Below are 13,432 nucleotides of genomic sequence, written 5' to 3' on the forward strand. Positions count from 1 at the left end.
AATGATTTCAGTAGATTCCTTAATGCCCCTTACCCATTTAGCCCATCCCTGCTCCCACAACCCCTCCAGAAACCCTCAGTTTGTTCTCCATATTTATGAATCTCTTCTGTTTTGTCCCCCTCCCTGTTTTTATATTATTTTTGTTTCCCTTCCCTTATGTTCATCTGTTTTGTCTCTTAGAGTCCTCATATGAATGAAGTCATATGATTGTCTTTCTCTGACTAATTTCACTTACCATAATACCCTCCAGTTCCATCCATGTAGTTGCAAACGGCAAGATTTCATTCTTTTTGATTGCCGAGTAATACTCCATTATATATATATATACCACATCTTCTGTAACGATTCATCCATCAATGGACATTTGGGCTCTTTCCATACTTTGGCTGTTGTTGATAGTGCTGCTATAAACATGGGGGTGCATGTGTCCCTTGGAAATAGCACACCTGTATCCCATGGATAAATGCCTAGTAGTGCCATTGCTGGGTCATAGGGTAGTTCTATTTTTAGCTTTTTGAGGAACCTCCTTTTCCAGAGTGGCTGCACCAGTTTGCATTCCCACCAGCAGTGCAAAAGAGATCTTCTTTCTCTGCATCCTCACCAACATCAGTCATTGCCTGAGTTGTTAATGTTAGCCATTCTGACAGGTGTGAGGTGGTATCTCATTGTGGTTTTGATTTGTATTTCCCTGATGATGAGTGATGTTGAGCATTTTTTCATGTGTTGGTTGGCCATCTGGATGTCTTCCTTGGAGAAGTGTCTATTCATGTCTTTTGCCCATTTCTTCACCGATTATTTGTTTTTTTGGGTGTTGAGTTTGATAAGTTCTTTATAGATTTTGGATAACTAACCCTTTATCTGATATGTCGTTTGCAAATATCTTTTTATTGTGATGAGGTCCAATAGTTCATTTTTGCTTTTGTTTCGCTTGCCTCTGGAGATGTGTTGAGTAAGAAGTTGCTGCAGGCAAGATCAAAGAGGTTTTTGCCTGCTTTCTCCTTGAGGACTTTTATGCTTCCTGTCTTACTTTAGGTCTTTCATCCATTTTGAGTTTATTTTTGTGTATGGTGTAAGAAAGTGGTCCAGGTTCATTTTTCTGCATGTGTTGTCCAGTTTTCCCAGCACTGGTTGCTGAAGAGACTGTCTTTATTCCATTGGATATTCTTTCCTGCCTTGTCAAAGATTAGTTGGCCATACGTTTGTGGGTCCATTTCTGGGTTCTCTATTCTGTTCCATTGATCTGACTGACTGTTCTTGAGCCAGTACCATACTGTCTTGATGATTACAGCTTTGTAGTATAGCTTGAAGTCTGGGATTGTGAGGCCTCCTGCTTTGGTTTCTTTTTCAAGATTGCTTTGGCTACTTGCATTAATGACCCCCATTCTTTACGCTCTCCTGTAGCCCCAACTTTCACCAGGTGACTTCGCATTCCTTTCAGTAAAGAAGGCACAATCTACTTCCTCATTTTTTTAACGTTTAATTTTGAGAAAGAGGGGAGGGGTGACAGAGAGAGAGAGAGAGAGAGAGAGGACAGAGGATCCAAAGTGGGCTCTGCATTGACAGCAGAGACCCCAATGCGGGGCTCAAATTCATGAGCCATGAGATCACGATCCAAGCTGAAGTTGGATGCTTAACCAACTGAGCCACCCAGGAGCTCCTACTTTCTCATTTTTGAATCTGGGCTGTCTTAGTTACTTGCATTAGCCCTAGGGATATTAGCAGACATGACACAACAAGATCTTAAAAAAAAAAAACAAAAAAACAAAAAAAAAACAACACCTGGGAAAAAACAGGGAGGGATTTAAGACCTATTTTTTTTTTAATTTTTTTTCAACGTTTTATTTATTTTTGGGACAGAGAGAGACAGAGCATGAACGGGGGAGGGGCAGAGAGAGAGGGAGACACAGAATCGAAACAGGCTCCAGGCTCCGAGCCATCAGCCCAGAGCCTGACGCGGGGCTCGAACTCACGGACAGCGAGATCGTGACCTGGTTGAAGTCGGACGCTTAACCGACTGTGCCACCCAGGCGGCCCAAGACCTATTTTGAAAAAAACAATGAGGAAACAAAAAAGCACTTGGGCACTTTTGCTTGTGCTAGCTCCCTCAGCAGGAGAACACGTGTAGGATGGTGTGCTATAGGATGAAAACCACGTGGAGCACAGCCCCTGGCAGCTTGGTTTCAGACGAGGCTACCCTGCAGTAGGGCATAGTCAGCTGAGCCCTGTGAGTCAAAGTGAGTCAGGCTCAGATCAGCCACGCCCAGCCCCATCAACCGCAGCCTGCAGACCCAGGAGCTCACTCAGCGCTTACCATCGCAGGTGCTGAGTTTTCTATCTGAATTTCCTCCACTTACAGATAGTTTGAGGGTTACAGTGACGGAGCCTGCAAGTACCCCAGGAAAGACGTGAAATATTCTACTCCCAAGAAAGTTATATGGCTGTGTCAGTTTTTGCCTAGTTATGTCATATCACTGTGACAACTGACAACTGATATAGTATAAAAGACCATTGCATAACACCATAATGTCAAAAACTCTTGGAAGTCATGTGTCTTCTATTTATTTATGCTCCAAATAAAAGCAGGCAGCAACAGGCACACGATACATGTTTTTTAGAAAAAAAGAAAGAAAGAAAGAAAGAAAAGAAAGAAAAGAAAGGAAAGAAAGAAAAAGAAAGAAAGAAAGAAAGAAAGAAAGAAAGAAAGAAAAAGAAAACAAAAAACCCAACAGGGATCTAGCTTCTTGACAGTAGTAGAATGTTTCATGTTTATCCCTGGGGGAACTGTAGGGTGAATTACTGTAACCCATCACTTGTCAATAAAATCACAAACTAACTTACACAGAAATAGCCAGAAGCTAATTTAAACATTTTTTGGAACCAGGAGGGTAGAAGAGATGGGCGTATTGTAATTCAGCTTTTTTCTTTATCATTCTTTAAGGAACTTCAAACCAAAGGTCTTGCATCAAAAAGGCTTTCAGCTTCAGACAGGGAGGAACTGAAAGTTATAATATTAAGAATGTTTTTGAATGGTAGTAGCCCAAGTTTTTCAAACCCCTTCACATATGGTAAGAGAGGAGTCAATAAAAGTTAATTCGAATAAAGATTATTCCATTTTTCCTAATTGTAGCGATAGATTTGTTCAATATAGAAAGTGGGGAAAATACAATGAAAAGAAAGCAAGTAAAACTATTTCCACCATTAAATAAAATCGCTGTCAACACACTGGTATTTTAAAGGTACTTTAATCTTATTTTATTTTAGTAATAGTAGCACACTTTGAGGGACAACGCTAGGAATTTTACATTCATCTCTTGCCTTAATTATCACAACCCAGTGAGTTGGTATTGTGTCCATTTCTAGTAAGGAAAATGAGAATATACTAACAGAAATGATCCTGGCACGGTAGCCTCTCCCTGCTGGTAGAGAAATTCAGCACTCCTTCCCTCCAGTTCTTTTTCTTTTACTTAACCTTGGAATATGGAAAATTCAAACTTAGACAACGGTAGAGTGACAAGCATCTTGAGCTTGTATGCCTCCATCGCCCACTTCAACCATTACCAACACCTGTCAGGTTTGTTTCACAACCTCTACCCACTTGTGCTCCCTGCCTTTTGCTCCAGCTTCCCAGGAGAACTTCTGTATGGGTAGATCACTTAAGGATAACTCTCTCTGCAGATCCTCAAGAATAAACCCGAAAGAGTCTCATACTTTCAAAGAGGCAAGTTTGCTCTGTCAATTTTTCCCAAGAAAGAAAACATGCTTCCTGCCTACTGTAGCTGGCTGAGCTTTGATTACAGTGAAGCACAAAAAGGAGGGAAGGTACTGAGTTCCAGGAGCTGAGCCAACCATGTAGACACTGACACGAAATGTACATATCCACCTACAAAATAAGAAGGAATAGGATGCTACCTAGTTGCAAAGCACCCTCATGTGTTTCATCATATGTGATGGAACTTTTCCTCTTTGCAAACAACTGCCCTGTTCCAGGTATTACTTCCCTGGCTCCCAGAGAAAGCCTCTGAGGTGCTGAACTGGACTCTTCTCCCCTCACTCCTTCCTACCCAAGGACCAGGTCCTTCTTCAAGAACAACGCTCACATGCTTGGCTGTGCTACCGTCATTCACCCTGAAATGTATAAGTGGTTAATATTCATGAGGGCTTCTACCAGAAAGTCTGTAGGGGCATATGGAAACCACAGCCTCTGTTCTTAGCAAGTTTGCACCAAAGCGTCTGAGTCTATTTACTCACAATTTGCTGATGTTTTGACATTTCCCTGCTGATTTGCCTCTTGAATGAACGCCTCATGACACATTCCTGATCAGAAGTGATATCCCAATGAGCCAAAGATTGGCTTCTCCTGTTGCCATGGGCCATCCCATCTCATTTTCTCACAGAATAAATGTTGCACTCCAGGCAAAATAAAAAAGGTGGCAGCCCTAAATGTCTCCAATTTCTGTCTCTTCCCCCTAGTCTCTGTAGCTGACAAAGGAGAGGAGAACCGCCGCGCGCTCTACAGCAATTACTTTTGTATGATAACGTCTTTCACTCCAGTCTTGCGAGACAAGAATAAAGACATTACTATCATACTACTTTTTGATTTTTTAAAAGATTTTAAGTAATCTCTATGCCCAGCATACGGCTCAAACTTAGGACTGCAAGACCAGGAGTCGCATGCTCTACTGACTGAGCCAGCCAGACACCCCATACTATTTTCTGATTTAAAAAGTAAAACATGTTTGTTGTCAATACAACGCAAAAAGTGTAAAAAGTATAAAAACCTGGAAGGCAAAACTGCCTCTTGCATCTCACTCCCTAGCCCTATTTACTTAATTTTTTTCCTTAAAACTGACTACTGTGCATCTGACGTGCATATTTCTAGGCATTTTTTCAATGCTTTGAAATATACACCTATGTATGTTTGTAAGTATAGCTATGCGCGGTATAAGAGAAACATATATCAACACATCCATTCACATATGTGTGTGATTCATTCGGCATGTTGCATTCAATCTAAGATGCCACTGAGTATAGGATCTGTCATTATTTTATGTATACCACCAAGACTGTTGCCTGATCCATAGCAATTGTAAGACACCATCAACTATAAGACTCTACTTATAATAATGCAAAAGGTGAAAAATGCCCACCTTGGAATCAATGAAATATGATCTGTATCTTCTTCTTTTCCTCTAAGTATAGCAAAGTATAGCACAGTATAGCAAAGATACATTTCCGCTTCAGTGCAAATGGTTCCACCTTTTTTTTAACTGCCTCACGTTAGAACAGTTAGCGGTCCTACAATTTATTTAGCCATTCTCATACCGCTGAACGTTTAAGTGGCTTCCTGATTTACTACTAAGATAGCGCTGGATGAATACACGCTGTCATAAACTTTCGCATACTTACGTGAAAATTTTATAGAGCGTAGTCCTACAGGTATAATCGTTGAGTCAAAGGTTATGAGCCACTAAAATGTTTGTAAGTACTGAGAAACTAGGAGCTTCCTTTTCCCAGATAAGAACACCGTGGTTCTGAGGAGTCAAGTGCCTTGCTTCCACTCATGTGGTCAGTCAGGCACAGAGGTTGCCCGCTGTTTTCTGACTGGGGCAGTCCTCTCAAATACACACTCACCCTCCTCTGTCCTTTCCATTGTGGATTCATCTTTGACAGAACATCAAATAATTCATGACTTTAACGAGCATGCGTTTTAGCCCTTGGAGTGAGGATTTTTTTTCCCCCAAGTCCCTGAGGCTGACATTTTTGGGAGCAGCATGTTGTGGGCATTTAATGACCTGTGACGACAAAGTCACCTAAATTATTTGTACACACACGTGAGCAATCAGATTCAGGGCTGACTGGTCCAGCTCAGTCAAAGCTGCTGCCACTTTGTGGGAGAAAAGGAAAAGAAGGCATGGGGAACTTCGTGGTTCTATGGAGTGCTGTGACTACTTGTGAGTTGTGCTAAGTTAGATTGTCCAGACTTCATGGTCTGTCCCAATTTTGTAGGTTTTGAACTGATCCTCCTCTCTCCACCAATAAGGAGGAGTGACCGTTGTAGACCTAGTCACATAAAACCAAGCAAATTTCTGCTATCATCACCCTCAAGCAGTGTTAAATGGAAATAAAAGCTTATTTTATTTAAAAAAATTTTTTTTTAACGTATATTCATTTTTGAGACAGAGAGACACAGCATGAATGGGGGAAGGTCAGAGAGAGAGGGAGGCACAGAATCCGAAACAGGCTCCAGGCTCTGAGCTGTCAGCACAGAGCCCCACGCGGGGCTCGAACTCACGGACCGCGAGATCATGACCTGAGCCAAAGTCAGACGCCCAACCGACTGAGCCACCCAAGCGCCCCTAAAAGCTTATTTTACATACATACAATTTGATACATACAATTATTCTGGTTCACAGTCAACACAATCCAAATCTCCTAAAACAGTACTTCACAAATGTTACTGTGCATATGAATCACTGGGGCCCTTATTTTCATAATTCAGATTCTAATTTAGTAGGTCTGGGATGGGGCTCAGATTCTGCATTTATAGTCTGGGTGATGCCTATGCTGCTGGTCCACAGACCCCTCTTTGAATAGCAAGGTCCTAGGGCAGCAGTCAGCAAACTACAGCCTACTAGTAGGTCAAATATGGCTATCAGTTTTATAAATAAAGTTTTATTGGAACACAGCCCATTGTCCATTTGCTTATGTATTATCTATGGCTATGCACTGCAATGGCAGAGCCAAAGTAGTTATGACAGGGACTTTATGGACTACAAACCCTATATCTGCTGGTTGTGTGTGTGTGTGTGTGTGTGTGTGTGTGTGTGTTTCCTTCCTGGCTGTTCAGAAAGAACTGGAGCTGAAGGGGACTTTTCCTCAAACTTTAAAAGAAAGATTTCACAATTCAATCATGGCTCCTGTCATTGAAACCATTGTTTTGATTCCGAGACCAAAGCAGGAACAGTGCTCTTGGTTCCTAAAATGAGCCTTTTCCGTGTTTCACTAGTTGCTTAATCTGCCATCAGTGAGGTGCTAATGTTGACACGGCCCCTGGTGAGAAAGGGTGGAGAGGACTGAGGATGGCCTTACTCTCTCAGCAAGGGAGACAGCCTTTGATGGGATTAACTAACAACTCCCTATGGTAACCACAGACAGCCACTATGCTAAAATCAGCTGAGGTGAATTTTCATTATTTATTCAAAGGAAGGTTGGAAGAACCAAAAAGTTCTCTTTGGGTCACTGGAAACCTGCATGCATGTTTATGTTTATGTTATTTTGTGTATGTACTGAATCTTTACTAGATTATAATTCTTCATGGTCAGGAATGACGTAGCCCTTAATTTTGTTTCCTGAGAAGCAGATCTCAAAGCGAAGATCTGAGTGTAAGTAGTTTATTGGGTGGTGGGGGAGGGGGGAGGTCAGGAAACCAGTAAGGCAGTGGATAAACAAGAAGAGAAGGCAGTGAATTCTGGGCGTGTTGTTGCTCGGAAGGTAACATTCACCTGCCTCCCAGTGCTCCTGAAGTGTCATCCTGCTGTGGAACTCTGGGAAATGAGGTGACACTCATCAGAATTATCCCACGGAAAGCTGCAAGTGCTGGAGATTTTCTATACCAGTTCTCACCCCTCAATTGTTGGTTGAAGGGCTCCTGGAGCGATGTATGTTAATTTCCGGGCATATCTGACTAAGAGGAGGCAGCTACTGTCCATTGGAAGCAGCCAGAGGGCACTGAGGGTAAGGCCTGACGGTACACACAGGGCACTGTGAGCCTCTGGATGGCTTAGCTATTTCCGCCTGCCATGCCTGAAGTTTGCACAAACGTGGTGCTTACTAAGTGTGCAGGGCCCTATTCTGGATGAATCTAGACATACAAACCGAGTTGTCCAGAAGTTTGCATATGAACCAAGGGTTGAGACTGCTGAAGTGAATTTGATCACTTGTGGGCAAGAGAATGACAGAGAATGCTTCATTCTATAGTGATTGGGAAGAGAAAGAAGAAAGCTACCTTGGTGCTTGATGGGGTTCAGGACGCGCTGCCCCAAAATATGGCACCTTGGCATATTAAATAGTTTGAGCTGAAGGAGTTTAAGAAAATGGGAGAAGCAGGAAAGTCATTTCCCCTCCCATCCTTAGTAGGTCATAAAGCACTTGTGTGAGGGGGGCCCTCCCTGCATGCAGAGGAAAGGAGCGTCTATACCTCCAAAGATGAAGGGACGCCAAGAAGATCCAGAACTAAAAGGCCTAGTGTTTTATTTTAGTCTCTGACCTATCGTATTTCTTCACAACTCTTTATCAAACCTAGCACAAAAAATACTCAGGTTTAAATGTTTCTTCAGAACTTCTCCTTTTGAAGCCTCCTGTGTCTTCTAAAACTTATTTGAAATAAATTTGTATGCTGTTGGCCTGCCAACCTCTTTGTCAGACCCAGCCAGGGACCCTCAGAGGGATGATGCAAACTTTTTCCTCCCCTACAATGCTCTAGGCACAAGAGGGAGGAAGCTGACAAGCTAATGAAACGAATAAATTGAAGTTCTAATTCTTCACTCTTTTCCAAGCCAAGCATATAGTTTTCCTTGGTAAAATGCCATACCTGGGGTTATAGCAGCCATTGGAGATGATAGTCAATAGATGATATAAAAATTGATACAAGAGTGATCAGGGCTCATGTTTCAGGGACAAGAATTTTGACTGAGCGTCAAGGATTGGATTCTCAGGACACAGTTGCTGAGACAGAGTTTACCATGTGGGAGGTTTTATCTAAGGAGCATCCTTGGGACCGACACCTGTGGAAGGGAGGGGAACAAAGCAGGACTGAGCAGAGAGAGAAAAACCACGCTGAGATGCAGGCCCAGTAACAGCTTCTGCCAACTGTCCAAGGGGCTCTGCAGCTAGACAGGCCCTCCTGAGGTGTTCCCAGCAGGGCTGAGATGACCGGGCCATTGTACTCCTAACCATCTCTTTCATATTGGACCCAGAACAGACAAGTGATCCCTGTGGCCAAGGCCATGCTGCAAGGAGCGGACGGCCAAAGGTGGTCTGCTGCCAGTATTGCTGGCAGCTGGGCACGAGCCCTTCACTGAAGAGAGAGCTGGTGGTGCCCCACCACTGAACATTCTCGGCTTCCCCCTCCTTCAGTACTCTGCCCCCAGCACAGGCTGTGACGATTCTCCAGGGTGAATCACCAGGGTTACAGGATTTAAATTTGATGTGATTCTCAGGCTTCATGGCCTTTTAGATCTTCTGGAACCTGCTCTGCCTTCACCGCTGTTTGGTGCCATGGGACTATATAACTGATCTTGTGGAGGCTCAATTTATTACACATCACTGTAGACCACCTGGGATGTGGGGTAGATAGGTACCTAAAATCGGTTGTGCTTGCCATCCAAGTCCTGATATTCAGATTTCCATAGTCTTAGTTACATCCTCTTGGACTGCCAGGAGGTGTCTGCATGGACGGTCTGTATTTAGACACCACAATGATCTGCAATTCAGATCATACAACGTCACCTCAGTTTTCCTTTTCCTGGAACTTGCAGGGGGAGGCTGTCTTAATAACTATTTTGGATTTCATGGAGTTAGGCATATAGCATACAACAATGATGTGTGTGTGTGTGTGTGTGTGTGTGTGTGTGCGCGCGCGCGCACGTGGGTGTTGGGGGGCAGGATTCCTAGCCTGGCACAAGGAAGGGAAGAGTCCCAAGAAGAGCTGGGGCTGAACTGTGAGCAGCACAATGTAAAATGGAGGCTAAGAAACATCAACATGGGCCATGCTTGTTGGGAGGAAATATTTTCAGTCCTGCTTCACCACTTAGAGCCACGGTGAGTCCTCAATATTTATTATTCCATCCAAGAAATCTTTGTCAAAACCAAGGTAACCAACATTTACTCCTATATTGTCTTATATGAGTCTTACAGTTTTATCTCCTACTTTTTGGTCTATGACCCGTTTTGAGTTAAATATTATGGATGGCATGGGAAGGGGGTCCAACTTTATTCTTTTGCATGTGGATATCCACTTCTCCCAGCATAATTTCTTGAAAAGACAATTCTTATCTGCCATTGAATTGTCTCAGCATCCCTGTCAAAAACGAATTGACTATACATGTAAGGGTTTATCTCTGTATTCTTAATTCTATCCCACCTGTGTGTCTATCCCATGCCAGTACCACACTATCTTATTACTGTAGCTTTGTACTAAGTTTTGAAATTGGAAAGTGTGAGTCTCCCAACTTCATTCATTTTTAAGATTGCTTTGCCTGTTCTGGGTTCCTTAAATTTTCACATAAATTGTACCATCAGCTTGTCAACCTCTGCAAAGAAGACAGCTGAGATTTTGATAGGAATTGTGTGGAATTTATAGATCGATTTGGGGAGTATTGCCATCTTAACAATATTGTTTCCTGATTCATGAAGTGGAGATATCTTTCTATTTATTTGGGCCTCCTCTAATGTCTTTACAGAATAATATTCTGTAGTTGTCAGAGACTCTATTTTGCCCTGCTTTGTTAAGGTTATTGCTGGGTATTTTATTCATTTGGATGCTGTTTTAATAGGAATTGTTTTCCTAATTTCATTTTTTATTATTCCTTGCTGGTTGTCTCAGCTAGCATTGCTATAACAAAATACCACAGACTGGGTGGCTTAAATAACACACATTTATTCCTCAGAGTTCTGGAAGCTGGGAAGTTAGAGATTAGGTTGTTAGCATGATCATGGTCAGGTTCTGATGAGGATCCTTCCTGGCTTGTGGATGCCTGCCTTCTTGCTATGTCCTCACATGGGAGAGGAAGAGGAAGAGGGAAAGAAAGGCTGGGGAGAGACAGCGAGTCACTCTCTGGTTTCTTCTTATAAAGGCACTAAGTCCATCATGAGGCCCTTACCCTCTTGACTTTATCTAAATCTAATTATCTCCAAACTCAAATATAATCATATTGAGGGTTTGGGCTTCAATATATGGATCTGGAGGGAGCACAAACATTCAGTCGATAATGCTAGTAAATAGAAATACAATTGAATTTTGCATATTAACCCTGTACATTGCAAACTTGATGAGCTTATTTTTTTCTTATCATTTTGTAGTGGGTTTCTTAGAATTATCTCTAAAGATAATGCCATTGGCCAACAGAGACAGTTTTAGTTATTTATTTTATTATTATTTTAATGTTTATTTATATTTGAGAGAGAGAGACAGAGAGAGAGAGAGAGAGAGAGAGAGAGAGAGAGAGAGAGAGAGAGAGACAAAGTGTGAGCAGGGGAGGGGCAGAGAGAGATGGAGACAGAATCTGAAGCAGGGTCCAGGCTCTGAGCTGTCAGCACAGAGCCAGATGCAGGGATCAAACTTACAAACTGAGATCACGACCTGAGCCGAAGTTGGACGCTTAACCCACTGGGCCCCCCAGGTGCCCCAGTTACTCCTTTCCGATATAAATACTTTTTATTTCATTTTCTTATCTAATTGGACCGGCTAGAATCTCTAGATGATGTTGAGTAGAAGTGGTGAGAAAGGATGCTTTTGTCTCATTCATGATCTTAGAGGGAAGCATGTAGTCTTTTACTATTAAGTATAATGTTAGCTGTGGGTTTTATCAGGTTGAGGAAGTCAACCGACTAAGTGTAACCGACTGAGCCAACAAGGTGCCCCAAGGGCATTAGATTTCTAAAATGTTTTTCTTTAGCTACTGAGATAATCATGTGGCTTCTGTTTTTTATTCTTTTGATATGGTGTTTTCACACTGACTTTTGGATGTTAAAACAGCCTTCAATTTCTGAGATTAATCTTACTTTATCATGGTGAATCATTTTTTTTTTAATGTTACTGGATTCAGTCTGCTAGTGTTTTGTTGATGATTTTTATGTCTGTCTTCATAAGAAGTATTGGTTTCTAATTTTCTTTTCTTGTGATGTCTTTGTCTGAATTTAGTGTCAGGGCTGTACTGGTCTCACAGAGTGAGTTGGAGAGTGCTTCTTCCTTTTCTGTTCTTTGGTGGAGTTTGTGAAGAAATGTTATTCATTTTCCTTAAGATATTTAGAAGGATTCACCCATACAGTCCTCTTCCTGTGTGCTCTTTCTTCGTACAAGTTTAAAATTACTAACTCAATCTCTTTACTTATTATGGGTGTATTCAAATTTTACATCTCTTATAGAGTGAGTTTCAGAAGTTTGTGTCTTTCTAGGGATTCCTCTATTCCACCTAAGGTATCAGATTTGTTGGCAGATAGTTTTTTAAAAAATATTTTTCTTTACGATCTTTTTAGATTAGAAAGAGTAGCATCTTTGGCACTAAACTCATCTAGGTCTAAATCCTATTTTATTTACTATGTTATTTCCCCTCCCCAAACCTTGGTTTTTTAGTCTATAAGATGGAAATAATTTAATCTTTTCATTCTTTTAACAAATATATGTGGAACATCTACCATGTGCCAGGCGCTATTTGTGTGTGGGGGGTGAGGGGCTCAGCAGTGAATGAAACAAAGTAACTTCCCCTCATGGAGTTCATATTTCATCTTGTCATGAAGTTTAAATACAATACAACGATAATATAGCATTCCTGGAATATAGTAAATGCCCAGTGAATGATGGCTACGGTAACTGTATCTTTTCCTCTCTGTGTTATTGGATGCCAATTCAGGTTCTCTAGGGGAAAGTGTTGGATGGCTTGCTTGAAGTCGGAGGTCTTTCTCACATCTCATCATAATCAATTTTGCTCAAATACAAGCATCACTGCAGCATTTTCTTTTATGTCTAACTTCTAATTATCTATAAACACATGCTTTTACGAGATGGTTCTCATCCTTTGATATATGATTTCACACATTTAGCTAGTCAAAACTTTACGGGACTAGCAAGCTTGCTGCATTAAGACTCAAGTTGCACAGGGACACCTGGGTGGCTCAGTCAGTCAAACATCCGACTTCGGCTCAGGTCATGATCTCATGGTATGTTTGAGCCTGGCATCGGACTCTCTGCTATCGGCACAGAACCTGCTTCATATCCTCTGTTCTCCCCTCTCTCTCTGCCCCTCCCCTGCTCATGATTTCTCTCTCTCTCTCTCTCAAAATAAATACATAAACTTTAAAAGAAGGACTTAAGTAGCACAAACCTGTGGTAGACTCATTTACAGACATCTTAATTTGCATGTTTTCCCATGTATTTTTTTTTCTTTTCCCTTCCCTCACTCATGCAGGTGGCAAGCTCTCTTGCCTCTTGCCACACACACAGAAGGGTGTGTGTGTGTCTGTGTATGTGTGTGTGTCCTTAGCAGCAGAGAATAAGGCTGTCCTGGAAGTGCCCTTGGTTGATATCCAGACTGCCAACTGGACTAAATGCTTAGGGTCCCTGGAGATACCAGAAACTCCAGCCTTCCAAAGGGTTCTAGTCTCCAAGTATGGCCCTGAGGCAGGAGTCCCACCAGAACTAAGGGATGGTGCGAGC

Source organism: Lynx canadensis, chromosome A2, assembly GCF_007474595.2.
Source record: "Lynx canadensis isolate LIC74 chromosome A2, mLynCan4.pri.v2, whole genome shotgun sequence".
Classification (NCBI taxonomy): domain Eukaryota; kingdom Metazoa; phylum Chordata; class Mammalia; order Carnivora; family Felidae; genus Lynx; species Lynx canadensis.